This window comes from Bos taurus, chromosome 17 (assembly GCF_002263795.3).
Source record: "Bos taurus isolate L1 Dominette 01449 registration number 42190680 breed Hereford chromosome 17, ARS-UCD2.0, whole genome shotgun sequence".
Classification (NCBI taxonomy): Eukaryota; Metazoa; Chordata; class Mammalia; order Artiodactyla; family Bovidae; genus Bos; species Bos taurus.
Genome location: NC_037344.1, coordinates 2,769,339 through 2,785,947, shown reverse-complemented (window position 1 = coordinate 2,785,947; position 16,609 = coordinate 2,769,339). Strand labels below are relative to the sequence as shown.

The 16,609-nt window shown below is 38.5% G+C and overlaps 1 long non-coding RNA gene across 2 annotated transcripts in view; it reads left to right on the top strand.

The window, feature by feature from the left end:
• LOC132342570 (uncharacterized) overlaps window positions 1-16,609 on the top strand; it is a 137,405-nt gene that overhangs the window by 38,356 nt on the left and 82,440 nt on the right. The window contains exon 7 of one of the 2 annotated variants that reach the window (XR_009490978.1): window positions 12,022-12,582. The exons of the other annotated variant lie outside the window; for it this stretch is intronic. This is a non-coding gene — a long non-coding RNA (uncharacterized lncRNA). Of the gene's footprint in view, window positions 1-12,021; window positions 12,583-16,609 lie in introns of those variants that run through there. 2 annotated transcript variants of the gene reach the window in all.

Genomic DNA, 16,609 nt, shown 5'->3' with positions numbered 1-16,609 from the left:
TTGCATACTGTTTCTGCATCTTTTAAAAACAATGTCAGGAGTATTTCCTCATGGTTAAATGCTTTTTATTTCAGGAGTGCTTCATGGCACTCCATTATCTGTATATATCATGGCATATTTCCAGTACCCTCCTGTGAGACACTTAGATTGTTTCCAATAGAGTATTTTCAAATTCACAGCCCAAGTAGAGTAAAAAGCTTGACTGGCATCTTGAATAGCAGGAAAATGTAAAACCACAAAAACATTTTTCTAAAGTCAAATGTAGTTGTAATTAGTTATTTAATTATTTGCCTAGTGAAAAATTTTAGTAATTTATTAAATTTAGTGTTTACACAAAAGTAGTTTTTAAAGAACATATTTCTTATAATGAACTTTGTCTCAATTTACTCTTGAATTGCTAGTCTTTTGTTTGTTTTTATTACTTAGTAATTGAGATATCCCTCCATAGGTGGGCCAGTTTCTTCATATAGTTTTAATTGGTAACTAATGGGAAAGGACTATGTCTAGGCTGTATATTGTCACCATGCTCATTTAACTTATATGGAGAGTACGTCCTGTGAAATGCCAGGCTAAATGAAGCACAAGCTGGAATCAAGGTTGCTGGGAGAAATATCAATAACCTCAGATATGCAGATGACACCACCCTTAAGGCAGAAAGCAAAGAGGAATTAAAAAGCCTCTTGGTGAGGGTGAAATAGGATACAGAAAAGCTGGCTTGAAACTCAACATTCAAAAAACTAAGATCATGACAACTGGTCCCATCATTTCATGGCAAATAGATGGGGAAACAATGGAAACAGTGAGAGACTTTATTTTTTGGGGGGGGGCTCCAAAATCATGGCAGATGGTGACTACAGACATGAAATTAAAAGATGCTTGCTCCTTGAAAGAAAAGCTATGACAAACCTAGACAGTATATTAAAATAAAGCAGAGACAGAGATATTACTTAGTCAACAAAGGTCTGTATAGTCAAAGCTATGCTTTTTCCAAGAGTCATGTATGGATGTGAGAGTTGGACTATAAAGAAAGCTGAGCACCGAAGAACTGATGCTTTTGAACTGTGATGTTGGATAAGACTCTTGAGAGCCCCTTGGACCAAAAGGAGATCAAACCAGTCAATCCTCAAGGAAATCAGTCCTGAATATTCATTGGAAGGACTGATGCTGGAGCTGAAGCTCCAGTACTTTGGCCACCTGATGCAAAGAGCTGACTCACTGGAAAAAACCCTGATGTCGGGAGGATTGAAGGCAGGAGGAGAAGTAGACAACAGAGGACACTGGTTGGATGGCATCACTGACATGATGACATGAGTTTGAGCTAGCTCTGGGAAATGGTCAAGAACAGGGAAGCATGGCATGCTGCAGTCCATGGGGTTGCAAAGAGTCAGACACTACTGAGTGACTGAATAACAACACAATATCTGTACTAATGCAAGCAATAATTTTGAGTTGCTTTAAACTCTGTATGATTGACCTATTCTCTGCCATATATGTCTATTAAAAAATAAAACCACAACTTGAATTAAAATAATTTTTTATTTTTATTTATCCAAGTTTCTACAGTGAAACTACAATTTTGTCATAATTCTACCCCATACCCCCATTTATATTGTTAAAACTTCCACTTTACCTCTATGAAAATCACTATCTCATTTAAGAAAATGTAAGATCAAATTGCCAGCATATGTTGGATCATGGAAAAATCAAGGGAGTTCCAGAAAAACATCTACTTCTGCTTCATTGACTACACTAAAGCTTTTGACTGTGTGGATCACAACAAACTGTGGAAAATTCTTAAAGAGATGAAAGTACCAGACTACCTTACCTGTCTCCTGGGAAACCTGCATGTGGGTCAAGAAGCAACAGAACCGAACATGGAACAGCTGACTGGTCCTTGGGAAAGGAGTAGGACAAGGCTATATGTTGTCATCTGTTTACTTATGTGCAGAGTACATCATGTGAAATACTTGGACTGGTTGAATCACGAGCAGGAATCAAGATTGCCAGAAGAAATATCAACAAACTCAGGTATGCAGATGATACCACTCTAATGGCAGAAAGTGAAGAGAAACTAAAGAGCCTCTTGATAAAGGTGGAAGAGGAGAGTGAAAAAGCTGGCTTAAAACTCAACATTCAGAAAACTAAGATCATGGCATCTGGTCCCATTGCTTCATAGCAAATAGAAGAGAAAAAAGTGGAAGCAGTAACAAGTTTTAGTTTTTTGGTCTCCAAAATCACTGAAGACAGTGACTGCAGCCACAAAATTAAAAGACACTTGCTGCTTGGAAGGAAAGTTATGATAAACCTAGACAGAGTATTAAAAAACAGAGACATCACTTTGCCAACAAAGGTCCATATAGTCAAAGCTATGGTTTTTCCAGTAGTTATGTATGGATGTGTGAGTTGGACCATAAAGAAGGCTGAGTAAGCCAAAGAATTGATGCTTTTGAATTGTGGTGCTGGAGAGGACTCTTGAGAGTCCCTTGGACTACACGGAGATCAAACCAATCAATCCTAAAGGAAATCAATCCTGAATATTCATTGGAAGGGCTGATGCTGAAACCGAAGCTCCAATACTTTGGCCACCTGATGTGAAGCTCTGACTCACTGGAAAAGACCCTGATGCTGGGAAAGATTGAAGCCAAAAGGAAAAGGGGTGGCAGAGGAAGAGATGGTTAGATAGCATCACTGACTCAATGGACATGAATTTGAGCAAACTATAGACCCAGGTTCAATCCTGGGGTCGGGAGATTCCCTGGAGAAGGGAATGGCAACCCACTCCAGAATTCTTGCCTGGAAAATCCCATGGACAGAGGAGTCTGGTGGGCTACATCCCATGGGGTCATAAAGAGTTGGACATGACTTAGCAACGAACACACATACATAGGAGATAGTAGAGGACAGAGGAGCTTGGCTTTAGTCCATGAGGTCACAAACAGTTGGATACAATTTAGTGACTGAACAGCAAGTGGCAACAAACTTTATTTTTGTACTTAGAATAGATAAAATAGTTTCTGATCAATAGTTCCATGGCCCATTCTAGGGCATATTATTGTTGGCACAGATTAATACCATTGTTTATATCTGTAACCTTATGTCATCAGGTAAATGCTTGTTACCATGATGGTTTTAGAGCACCTGCTGTCTGCCCAATGGGAGGGCCAAAAGCCACTGAAAAAGAAAGGAGGACAGCTCAGAGTATTTTGAAAAAGTTTGTATGAAACAAAAATGAGCTCTCCCATGTAACTAAATTCAAGACATGTTAGCAATCAAAATGTTTCACAGGAATCATGATTATTTTATAACATTATCTAATACATTATTTTATAACAAAATATTTTATAACATAATAGTTTATACATATTAACATTTTCCCCTCCAGTACTCACACAGTCATCCAGCACATTTTAAGTGACAGTTTCTGATACAAATGAGTCCTGTGCCAACAGTTTTAGAGTTTAGCCTGCACAGTTATCTGGGAACAAGTAAGTATTAGAAAAGTTTCGTGGATAATTCTGAATTCTACTAGAAAACCTATACATTTTTTTTCTCTTAACCTAAAGATTATGTTCAGAAAGTTAACATCCTGTACATAGACAATAGAATCAGAAGTAATATTGTCAAAAATTTGACAGTTTTGTTGGTAACTTCAACTGTTTGGTGTCTGGAGACCACTTAGTTTGTTCCAGAAATTTTTATTTTCTTTTAAAAAATCCAGGTAAAAATTTTTATAATATTTCTATAACCAAATTTAACTAATAACTTTTATAAAATTGCTGATGCTTAATCAAAACATTTCCATCCTATCTGCAATAGTAATGTGCCCCTCCATGTCTTATATTTAAACCATGTTATTGAGTTAATCAAGAGACTCTGGATGAAAAGATTCAAGCCCCTTTTAATAAAAATAAGTAAGCACTGGTGAGAGAGAAGAATAGACGAATTAGCGCTAATTTTTTCTTTCATAGGGAAGGAGTCATCAAATCATTTTATTCTTTATCAACAATAATGATCAGAAAACACTTAAAAATGCAAAAAATATAAACATGAAAATGAATGAAAATAGTGCACCATCCCTTCAGTCAATATTGAATCAGTGTTTTGCATTTATTTGTTTATTTGACCGCATGGCCCGCAGGATTTTAGTTCCCCAGTCAGGGATTGAACCCAGCCCCTGTAGTGAAAGCACCAAGTCTTATGCACTGGACCACCAGCGAATTCCCTCAAAGTATTCTTAAAGAGGACTACAATTTGAATTTTTAAGACTAAACAGATTATTAATTAATTAATCCTCTCTTTCAATTAACCATTACTACTGGGCAAGCAGTCTGGGTCCTGGCTGTGCCCTGGACAGACGAAGTTGCTGTCTGATGGATGGAGCTCAGTATGTGGGTAGACATTAAACTAATAACTGACAAATTGAGAAACATATTTTGAAGAAATACTAAAGAGTGCTATGAAAATGAGTAATAAGGGAACATAATTTTTTTTTTCAGCTGGACCTTGCAGCCGAAAGGTCTGTTCGGTCCAGCCAAAAGGCCAGTTCCTTTATCAGGGATTGAACTTGGGCCACAGAGGTGAAAGTGCCCAGTCCTAACCACTGGACCACCAGGGAATTCCCAGGGAACATAGTTTAGATTTAGTGTTAAAGAAGGTTTTATTAAGTGATGTTTGGATAGAGAAACCTGAACGATGAGTACCTGCTTAGGCACTTAAATAAAATGAAGGCAATGAAAACATGTGGCACACAATGTTCAGTATGTGTTGTTGAATGAATGAATGCTGCTCTAAAAGTCAGAAAACAAAGCAAACACTAAAATGGAAAGCATAAAACAAGATCTCAGAAGTTATTGCAAAAATCATAGCTGTGCAAACAAACAAATAATACCAAACTTCCCAAATAAGGAGATGAAGTCTTAACTAAAATCAAAGTCCCACTAAGTATTATGATGCACACTAAAACAATGCAAGAGCTAGAAATATCAGAATATGCAAGGAACAAGAAGGAGGGCAAGGAAGCAGAAATGGAGGAGGAGAAGGAGAATGAGGAAGACAAAAGTTGGGAGAGATGATCTGAATAGTAAAGTAGTGGCTTCCCCAGGCTTCCCAGATGGCACTAGTGGTAAAGAACCCACTGCCAGTGCGGGAGACACAAGAGTCAAGGGCTCAGTCCCTGATGGGGAAGATCCGTTGGAGGAGGGCATAGCAACCCACTCCAATATTCATGCCTGGAGAATCCCTGTGGACAGAGGAGCCTGGCGGGCTATGGTCCATAGGGTCTCAAAGAGTTGGACATGACTGAAGTGATTTAGCATGCGTGCAGTGGCTTCATGGTACAGAATTCACCTGCCACTGCAGGAGACATGAATTGGATCTCTGATCTGGGAAGACCCTACATGCTGTGGATCAACTAAGCCAGAGCGCCACAACTACTGAGCCTGTGCTCGGGAGCCCGGGAGCCACAACCACTGAAGCATGCATGCCCTGGAGCCCATACTCCACAAAAGAAGTCACTGCAATGAGAAACCTGATCAGTGCAACTAAAGAGTAACCCCTGGTCCCCACAACCGGAGGAAAACCGGCACAGCAATGGAGACCCAGCAGAGCCAGAAATAATTAAATAAACTTATTAATATTAAAGCAGGATTCAAATGGCATAAAAATGTACCTACACAGTAAAATAAGGTAGTCATGCACTGTCATGCATAAATAACATAGAATTAATATGTTTAAGTCAGCACTATTAGATCTGCAGCAGAAGATTTCAACAGCTCTTAATATTTATCAAGTTGATTAAAAAGAACATAGAGTATTAGAACATAAGTGTTGAATTAATAGATACAGATAGGGTATTTTCCCCCTATAAGATAAGTATGCCAAGCATCCTCAAGATTATTTCCAAGCATCCTCAAGATTACTATAATCTGTTTCAGAGAATAGAAATTTTATAGGTCCAATTCTTTGATCATATGTAATAGATTAATAATTAAACTTTAAGCAAAACCCAAAACTCTAGTCTCTTAAAAATACAAAAGGTACTTGTACATATAATTACTGGGTCAAATAGGAACTCTTTAATTTTAGACTATTTAGAAAATAAGGACACTGAGGCTATAATATGTCAGATGCTGTGGTTTGAAGCTAAAACCACATTCAGGAGGGCCTCATGGCCTTTAATACCCTAGATTGCCCTGCTTTGACTGTAATTGTTATTTAAATCCAAAGTGGATGACAAACCAAAACTAAGGGATCATTGAAGTTGATCTAGTATAAATTCAGGAATATTTTTAAATCACATTTACTTTGCTGCAGAACTCAAGTTTGAAGAAACTGGTTTGGAGGATTATAGTGAGGTTCATGTTTTAGGATCTGAGTAAACATTGGAGCACAAGCTAAAGAAAATTTTAATAGAGTGGGTAGAACAGGAGATTTCTCATTCCAGTGCAAATTAGCAGGTTGATATACAGTAAGTTCCCTACATATGATCCTGGAAGTTGTGGACTTTTCAAAGCTGTGGACATGCATTCACATGTTCAGTCACATAAGTTAGTTCACGTGTCTGGTGTACATTGTCACCTGCATACAACCTCTACAAAAGGCTGTGCTTTTGTGCACTTTACTGTAACACACTGTATAAGTGGCTTCCCAGGTGGTTCAGTGGTAAAGAATCTGCCCGCCAGTGCAGGAGCCGCAAGACACGCAGGTTTGATTCCTGGGTTGCCAAGATCCCCTGGGGTAGGAAATGGCAACCCGCTCAGTATTCTTGCCTGAGGGATCCCAGGGAAAGAAGAGCCTGGCGGGCTACAGTCCATGGGGTCACAGGGAGTTGGGCACGACTGAGCCATGGAGGACACATGCATCGTACAGAGCGCGGTAGTGCAGTATTTTTATTTTAAGCCCCGGATGTCCAGATGCATGCATAAAAGCAGCAGTGATGTGGCTGGAACTACTGTACTTTTCAAGATTCTGTACTTAAGATTGAAAATGTTTTCTCTATTTTTGTGCTTTTTTAATGTAGTATTTCTGTGAGAAGTATTATAAACTGATTACAGTATAGTACAATACAGCCAGTTGTGTTAGTGGGGAACCTATGCTAGCTTTGTTGGATTCATGAACAAACTAGACTTACGAACCCGCTCTTGGGACAGAACCCATTTGTATGTAGGAGACTTACTGTATTCTTAATTTGTATACGAAAGTATTTATTGTAAAGGTTAGCCTAGTTAAGTTTTAATGGGTAATTAATTTGGGGTTACTTCTGTTTTACAGTGTGTATATATTTTTTAATTTATATTTTTAAAACAAGTTTATAGTCCAATTTGAATATTCTGTGTGCCTATGGCAAAACTTACCACAATTCCATTCCCTTCCTTCCTTGTTCGAACTTTAATATTTGAGTTATGTTTAGGCTCTTGGGTGTCACATATATTGTTTTCTTCAAAACTTTTTAGAGTTGTGAATTTAAATTTTTAACTTCTACTTTGTTCTTACTATATGTTGTTTGCTCTTTAGAAGTATTTTTTTCTATTCTTGCTGGAAAATTTCTCACTATTGACTAAAAAGGGGTCAGTGATTTAGAATTAAGTGTTTGTTTTTATTAAAAAATTCAGCATATAAAGCATGTCAATATCTATTATCAGTTCAGTTCAGTCACTCAGTCAAGTCCAACTCTTTGTGACCCCATGAATCGCAGCACACCAGGCTTCCCTGTCCATCACCAACTCCCAGAGTTCACTCAGACTCACGTCCATCGAGTCAGTGATGCCATCCAGCCATCTCATCCTCTGTCGTCCCTTCTCCTCCTGCCCCCAATCCCTCCCGGCATCAGAGTCTTTTCCAATGAGTCAACTCTTCGCGTGAGGTGGCCAAAGTACTGGAGTTTCAGCTTTAGCATCATTCCCTCCAAAGAAATCCCAGGGCTGATCTCCTTCAGAATGGACTGGTTGGATCTCCTCGCAGTCCAAGGGACTCTCAAGAGTCTTCTCCAACACCACAGTTCAAAAGCATCAATTCTTTGGTGCTCAGCTTTCTTCACAGTTCAACTCTCACATCCATACATGACCACTGGAAAAACCATAGCCTTGACTAGATGGACCTTTGTTGGCAAAGTAATGTCCTTGCTTTTCAATGTGCTATCTAGGTTGGTCATAACTTTTCTTCCAAGGAGTAAGCATCTTTTAATTTCATGGCTGCAGTCACCATCTGCAGTGATTTTGGAGCCCCCCAAAATAAAGTCTGACACTGTTTCCACTCTTTCCCTACTTCCCATGAAATGATGAGACCAGATGCCATGATCTTTGTTTTCTGAATGTTGAGTTTTAAACCAACTTTTTCACTATCCTCTTTCACCTTCATCAAGAGGCTTTTTAGTTCCTCTTCACTTTCTGCCATAAGGGTGGTGTCATCTGCATATCTGAGGTTATTGATATTTCTCCCAGCAATCTTGATTCCAGCTTGTGCTTCTTCCAGCCCAGTGTTTCTCATGATGTACTCTGCATATAAGTTAAATAAGCAGGGTGACAGTATACAGCCTTGATGTACTGCTTTTCCTATTTGGAAGCAGTCTGTTGTTCCATGTCTAGTTCTCACTGTTGCTTCCTGACCTGCATACAAATTTCTCAAGAGGCAGGTCAGGTGGTCTGGTATTCACATCTCTTTCAGACTTTTCCACAGTTTATTGTGATCCACACAGTCAAAGGCTTTGGCGTAGTCAATATAGCAGAAATAGATGTTTTTCTGGAACTCTCTTGCTTTTTTGATGATCCATTGGATGTTGGCAATTTGATCTCTGGTTCCTCTGCCTTTTCTAAAACCAGCTTGAACATCTGGAAGTTCACGGTTCACATATTGCTGAAGCCTGGCTTGGAGAATTTTGAGCAGTACTTTACTAGCGTGTGAGATGAGTGCAATTGTGTGGTAGTTTGAGCATTCTTTGGCATTGCCTTTCTTTGGGATTGGAATGAAAACGGACCTTTTCCAGTCCTGTGGCCACTGCTAAGTTTTCCAAACTTGCTGGCATATTGAGTGCAGCACTTTCACAGCATCATCTTTCAGGATTTGAAATAACTCAACTGCAATTCCATCACCTCCACTAGCTTTGTTCCTAGTAATGCTTTCTAAGGCCTACTTGACTTCACATTCCAGGATGTCTGGCTCTAGGTCAGTGATCACACCATCGTGATTATCTGGGTTGTGAAGATCTTTTTTTGTACAGTTCTTCTGTGTATTCTTGCCACCTCTTCTTAATCTCTTCTGCTTATGTTAGGTCCATACCATTTCTGTCCTTTATTGAGCCCATCTTTGCATTAAATGTTCCCTTGATATCTCTCATTTTCTTGAAGAGATCTCTAGTCTTTCCCATTCTGTTGTTTTCCTCTATTTCTTTGCATTGATTGCTGAGGAAGGCTTTCTTATCTCTCCTTGCTACTCTTTGGAACCCTGCATTCAGATGCTTATATCTTTCCTTTTCTCCTTTGCTTTTCACTTCTTGTCTTTTCACAGCTATTTGTAAGGCTTCCCCAGACAGCCATTTTGCTTTTTTGCATTTCTTTTCAATGGGGATGGTCTTGATCCCTGACTCCTGTACAATGTCACCCATTAGAAATCAATTTCATTAATTTAGTCCAAGATATATTGAGGTTATTTTTAAAAATATGAATCGCTAAATTAAATGAAGTATGAAAATGTGTCATTAAATTATGGACAATTAATTTGACCTTGTGTAGGTAGTTTTTTCTGTATTTATACATTTATTCCAGCAGCATTATTATACGTACATCCTATATAAGCTTTCTGTTCACATCTTTAACCCTTTTTAGGACCTTAAAATCCTAATAGGCATATTTATCATGATGTGACCATCTTATTTGTGCCAGAGCATTTGTAGATATCCTGGCTTATCGTGATTGCTTTCACTTAAGTATCAGTCAAAGGTGGGAAAGTGTCAGAGAAATAACGGTGACAAAGAACAATTGGCAGTAACTGCGGGGCTGACGAGTGTCAGGTGCTGTTCTGAGTGCGTTACTTGTGTTGTCCTTTGGCTCTTACCGTCTTTCCCGGTAGGTCTATTAGCATATCTGTTTTATAAACGAGGAAACTCGGGCACAGAGAGTAATTTGTGGTCTAACAGCTCTGAGGGACAGCACCAGATTTTGCACCCACTACCGTCTAGTTCTAGCATCTGTACTTTGAACCATTAGGAGCAAGAGTTTCATTTTAATGTGGCCTAAGGCCTTTATGACTGAATTATTAAGGCTTGAATAATATTACAAGGTAATTTATTAAATTTTAGAAGAGGAAAAATAATACTGTTATTCATAGTCCAGATATATTAAATAGCTCAAATATCTGTTCAAAACTTTAGTAAGATTCTTTTCTGTTTAGAAATTTCAGAAATTTTCTCTTCTATATTAAATAGTAGGTAAGTTCCACAAGATATTAACTAAATGTTTTATTTCAATAACACTTTTAGAAAAAGAATTCTTGGTTTCATAATTTTTGCAGTTTATTACTCATTTCATTTTATAAAACTCACAAAATAGCAAAACTCTTTGTGTTTCATTTTGTATGACTAGTGTGTGGTAAGGCCAGGATATAAACTAGGGGCCATTTAGAATTATATAGGAAATTTTAGATGCTTGATAAAATCCAGAAATAGGAAAAAATGTCCAAGAAAGTGAACTTGGCTCAGTCGTGTCTGACTCTTTGCAACCCCTTGGACTGTAGCCTACCAGGCTCCTCTGTCCATGGAATTGTCCAGGCAAGAATAGTGGAGTGGGTTGCCATTTCCTTCTCCAGGGGAATCTTCCCGACCCAGGGATCGAGTCCAGGTCTCCCGCATTGCAGGCAGACACTTTTACCGTCTGAGCCACCTGGGAAGCCCAGAGACAGGAACCAGATGTCAGAGTGTAAATGTTTCACTGTTCATAGAAATATGTGCTCTATTAGTTTCCAGGTGGCTTAATTATCATATTTAACCCACTGAACTAGAGCTAGTGAGTGCAGAACTTAAAAGGAAAGGTTATTGTGAAAGACAACTTTTAATTTGTTGTTTGGAAGCCTATCTTTGGAACGCAGTATCTATGTCTATTTTTCTTGATGTACCCATGAACATCATTTTAGTCACATAATTAAATTGTCAAAATAGATTCATTAAGTTGGTTTTAGACAGAGGGATTGACAGTAAACCTAAAAGGGAAAAGTAGAAGTTTAATTACCAGTCTTATTAAAATAATTATATCTCATATTTGTACTTGAAGCAATGTTTCACATCTGATGCCACCATATCTGATGTCATCATAATAGCTCTGTGCAGTGGTTAGGAAGCTGATATGATCTGCATTTCACTAAAAAGGAAAATTATGTTATGTAGAAATAGACTGACTTAATTAAAGACAAGTAGGTCTTTGGAAGAAGAGGCAGAACTAGTCCTCAGAACAAGTTCCACTCCCTTTTAGTGACCTTCCAAAGAAAATGGTTGCTGAATTCTTAATATTTTAAAATAAGACATTTTATTTGCATACTAATAAGCTATAATTCTGTTTCAAAGTAGGATAATTAATTCATTCTGTAATAAACTATGCAATAACTACAGATCATCTATCAATACGTTGTGGATATTCTTAGGAGAAACACATGTAATTTAAAATCACCTGTTACATGAAGAAAGTAATCAGTATCAAGGAAATAAAAGAAGAAAAATTTCAAAAAAGGAATTTTGCAAATGTAATTTTAGCATTTTTGAAGCGATCATTACCATGTGTCAAGTAGTATTCTCAAGATAAAGTTAATTATTATTAATTTATGAGGGACTCAGAGTGTTATCATCTATTTTTAATAGGATGTTTATTTTTGTGGACATGGATGGCATAATTGGGAAGAGATAATAATAAACCCCTTATAGTAATCATGCAGACTAGAGATATTTATATGGTCCAGAAAATAATCTTTCATGCTATGCAACCACAGATTTGTGCCTTATTTTGACCTATTCATTTGTTAATTTCTACTCTTTGCTAATAGGGTCCCTGGGAAGTAGTCCTTTGGCTTTCAGTACATCATAAACAAACGGGGCTTCCACAGTGGCACAGCAGTGAAGAATCTGCCTCAATGCAGGAGACTCGGGTTCGATCCCTGGGTCAGGAAGATCCTCTGGAGAAGAAAATGGCAACTCACTCCAGTATGCTTGCCTGGGAATCCCATGGACAGAGAAGCCTGATGGGCTGCAGTCCATGGGGTCCCAAAAAGAGCTGGACACGACTGAGCGACTAAATAGCAACATCATAAATAGAAGGCGGCAGTGAAAAACTTTTGAAGAGAAATTGTACCAGCCAGGACTGGAATGGGCAAATATACATATTTTTACAGTAACTCTAAGAATTTGTCCAAGAATCCCTTGCTTTCTTATCACCAGCTCAATTATAACATTCATTACTTAGCCCTCCTAAACTCGGCAATGTGTGCTAAGTTACAAGGACTGTACTGTACTTCCATCCCTTTTGCCTTTGAGCATTTTAATATCTTTTAAACATTCATCTGATGTATACCCCTTCTCGTAATACTTATGAAAATTTTAGAAACCTCCTGACATTAAGTGTGCTGTCGGTATTTTCCCATTATGTGTATTCCAAATGATGGACTTAAGTGAAGTCCCAGATAAAGCAACATGGTAAAATTCATATTAGGTTTGCTGTGCCCATGCCACCACTCCAATCCTGGTTTACAGTCCTTCCACACTCCCATCTACTTCTCCAGAACAGTCTCTTCTGTCCTGGTGCCCTATGATAGGTCTCATGGTGCCACGTGCCATACCACCCCCAGCACACAAGTCCCTTCCCCATGGCTCTCTGGCTCTCTCCTCATACCTGAAATGGTCCTGCTCCAGTCACAGGGCCAGGTCTCTCACGAGCCTTCAGAGTTCTGATCCAGTGAACTCATTCATTCATTCGGACATAAGTTGTGAAAGGCCTTGAGTACCCCCATTTTACATACGGAGAAACAGAGGCTTAGAGAGATAAAGTAGGTCAGATGAGAGAGGGCAGGTGTCCTCCTTTGGTTCCCAAGAAGAGAAGTAAAATGTTCCAGTGACAATAATGTCACAGGAAATGTTCTGTTCTATGGCCACTTCTTTCCTCTTCTTCTACCAATGATTAAAGTGGAGCAGAGAGTTGAATTTTGGTACAGCAAGACTTACATTTTAAAAATTAAAGCAAAGCAAAAATCAGGAAGTGGGACTACATTAAACTAAAAAGCCTCTGCACAGAAAAAGAAACAGTCCACAAAATGAGAAGGCAACCTACAGAAGGGGTGGAAACATTTGCACATATCTAACAAGGAGTTAATTTTTTTAATACATAAGGAATTTGTACAACAGCAGAAAACCAAACCACCCAGTTAAAAACGGGCAGAAGATTTGAAGAGAGATTTTCCCCCAGAAGACATACAAGTGTGGTGCTAGTACATGGAAAGGTGCTCAGTACCACTGACCATCAGCAAAACGTAAGCCAGAGCCACGGGGAGTTATTACCTGACACCTGTTATAATGGCTAGTATCAAAAAGACAAGCGTGACAGGTGCTTGTGAGGATTTAGAGAAAAGGGAGCCCTTTCACACCAATGTAAACTGGTGTAGCCAAAATAGTAAACAGTATGCAGAGTCCTTAAAAAAGTATAAATGGAATTGCCATATGATTTAGCAATTCTATTTCTGGGTATTTGCCCAAAAGAAATGAAAAGACTAACTCATGCACCTACATGTTCCTCACAAAATTATGTACTGTAGTCAAGACATGGAAGCAACTAACTTGTTCATCAATATTTGAATGGATAAAGAAAATGTGATATACACACATGTGAATGTGGATGCACCTTGAAGTTATTAGCCTGAATCAAATAGGTCAGAGAGAGAAAGATAGATAGTGTATGATCTCACTTATATATGGAATCAAAAACATTGAGCTCCTGGAAACACAGTCAAACGGTGGTTGCCAGGGCCTAGGGGCAGGGGACATGGGGAGGTGGTAGTTGAAAGGTACACGATTCAGTTCCGAGTTGAATAAGTTCTGGGGATCTAATGTACAGCAGGGTAACTAGAGCTGACGCTGCTGTACTGTAACCTTGAAAGTTGCCATGAGAGTCGAGCTTTAATGCTCTCACCATAACAAGAATTTGGTAATTATGTGAGGCAAAGGATTTGTTAACTCACCTTATTGTGGTAAACATTTTGCAAGATATATAAAATCATCACATTGTGCACCTTAAACTTATACAATGTTGTACGTCAATTATATCCAAATAAAGTCACAGAAAGAATCACGTTAAATTAAAACAAGGAACACATTATGGAAAAAGCAGAGAGGCATATTCACCATAAAGCCAATGAAGCTTAAACTCCAGGATCCCTGATGCATGGGCCCCTTCCTACTGTGGTGCTCAAAGAGGCAGATGTTTTGTAAATTTTCTAAGAGTACTGTGTTTTATCTGCAGGACTCTTATAATCTCTTTCCACTTCCACCAAACTGTAAATTGTAAGAAAGTTTCTTACAACTTTCTTACAATGTAACGTTGATTTGACAACAAATACTAACATCACTGGTGCTAGTGGTAAAGAATCCACCTGCCAATACAGGAAACGTAAGGGATGCGTATTCAATGCCTGGATTGGGAAGACCCACTGGAGGAGGAAATGGCAATCCACTCCAGTATTCTTGCCTGGAAGATTCCATGGACGGAGGAGCCTGGCAGGGTACATGGAGTCTCAAAGAGTTGGATATGACCAAGCACACCTAGCAGCAGCACTGACATAAATAAAATAGCATAAAACTCATAATATCACACAAAATAAACCATCAGTTACAAGCTGGTTGAGTGTTGTCATAAAGCATGTAAGATTAACTTCCACAAGAGAATGGCAGTGTTCTGACCTCCTATAGCAAGGGGATGAAAGAAATTTATTTCCCAAACTTAAGCTTACAGGACATAAAAGAGTTGTGAAGCTGAATATTTTTTTCAGAACTATTAATAATAAAGAATACATTTAAATCTGCTTCACTGAAGAATGAAAAACTTTTTAACTATTTACATAGACATTTATATGTAAAAAATTATTTTCATATGAAGAGGCGATCAGATTATACAGCATAGACATGTAGGAAAAGATATTGGAGAAGATATTAAGCAGTTAATTACTAAAAAATTATTCTTTTAGCCATATTCTGTGATATTGGTGATATTTTTCAGCTTTGTAAAATTACAATTTGTGGTTTTTCTTATTAACTTTCATATAAGAGTTTATATTTTTAGTTTTGTATTATTTTCCTTACAAAGTTTCTGCAAATTATATTAGCTTCAGGCCTCACCAAACCTGGATCTGCTCTACTTCTAATTAATGATTCTAACACTTGATTTTTAATGTTAAAATAGTTGTAAAACTTTTTAAAGCCCCAGTTCCTTCTCTTCTTTGAGAACAACAATAAATAATGAATAATGCCTGCCCAGATATCCTATAGGGTTATAGGGTTCTCAAAGAAAGACAAGAGAAGGGGAGAGGGGGAAGTAAAGGGGAGAGAGACAGGAGGAAAGAGAGGGGGAATATATCAGAATACATTTTAAGCTGCAAAGCAGCATCCATGAGCAAAATACAAAGCAATCTCAGTGAACTCTTGCCATAGCGTATTATCTATTCCTCTCTCTTCTTTGCAAATTGCTCATCATTTCACTGTTTCCTGATGATTTGGGATTGCCATTTTCAACATAATTAAGTGTGTAGACTGACTCTTCCTTTATAATGTCCATTAATCTTCAAAGCTTGAGGGAAAATAAATCCCAGATTTAAGTCCCTGGTTTTTGTTTGTTTGTTTTAGGTTTTGATGCAGTTGAAAACAATTTCTAAGTGATACTGAATTTGGGAAGAAGTTGAGGGATTCTGAGTACTCCTATTAAATCTCCTTATTTTAGGCAAAGTTTTCTTATTATTTCCTCTAACGGAACATTCAGAGCATCTCGTCTGTTTTCTGAGGTACAACAGGGGATAGTTTGACAGCATTTTGTGTCACAGAGTTACTAGCTTTCTGCATCCAGGATGTGTGCCTTTCCTGCTCTGAGCTCCACCTCCTCCAGTAACCCATTTGTACATTTTAGGCACAGAACCCAATTTCCAGGGACCAAATTCCATGTAAGTCAAGGTTCCTAGTCTTAGCAGAACTCTAGGTAGTTTAAGTAGAAAGAGATTTATTAAAAGCTATTAGATGGCTCCCAGAATTTTGGGAACACGAAGTTTGGGTGCTTCTCAATCAAAGCACAGACACGGAATGGTACTGCGGAGCCACTGCTGCCTTGGGCAGGCAGCAGGGGTGTGTCCGGGTCCACCTTCTCTGTCTTGGAAGCACCACACGGCTCCACCACCAGCCTTCCCAGAAGACACCAGCTCCTGCACGGCCGTCACCTCTCACTGCTCATTTCTCATCCAAGTCCTGGCTAGACAGCTCTCCTGGCCACGTGCCTGCACCCTAGCTGCAAGAACACTGAAAAATGTTGGAGTTAGGATGAGTGAGGGTGAGCCAGCTGTAGAATCTTCCAGAGCTTCCTACTTCCTTACAAATTCATTGTGAGAC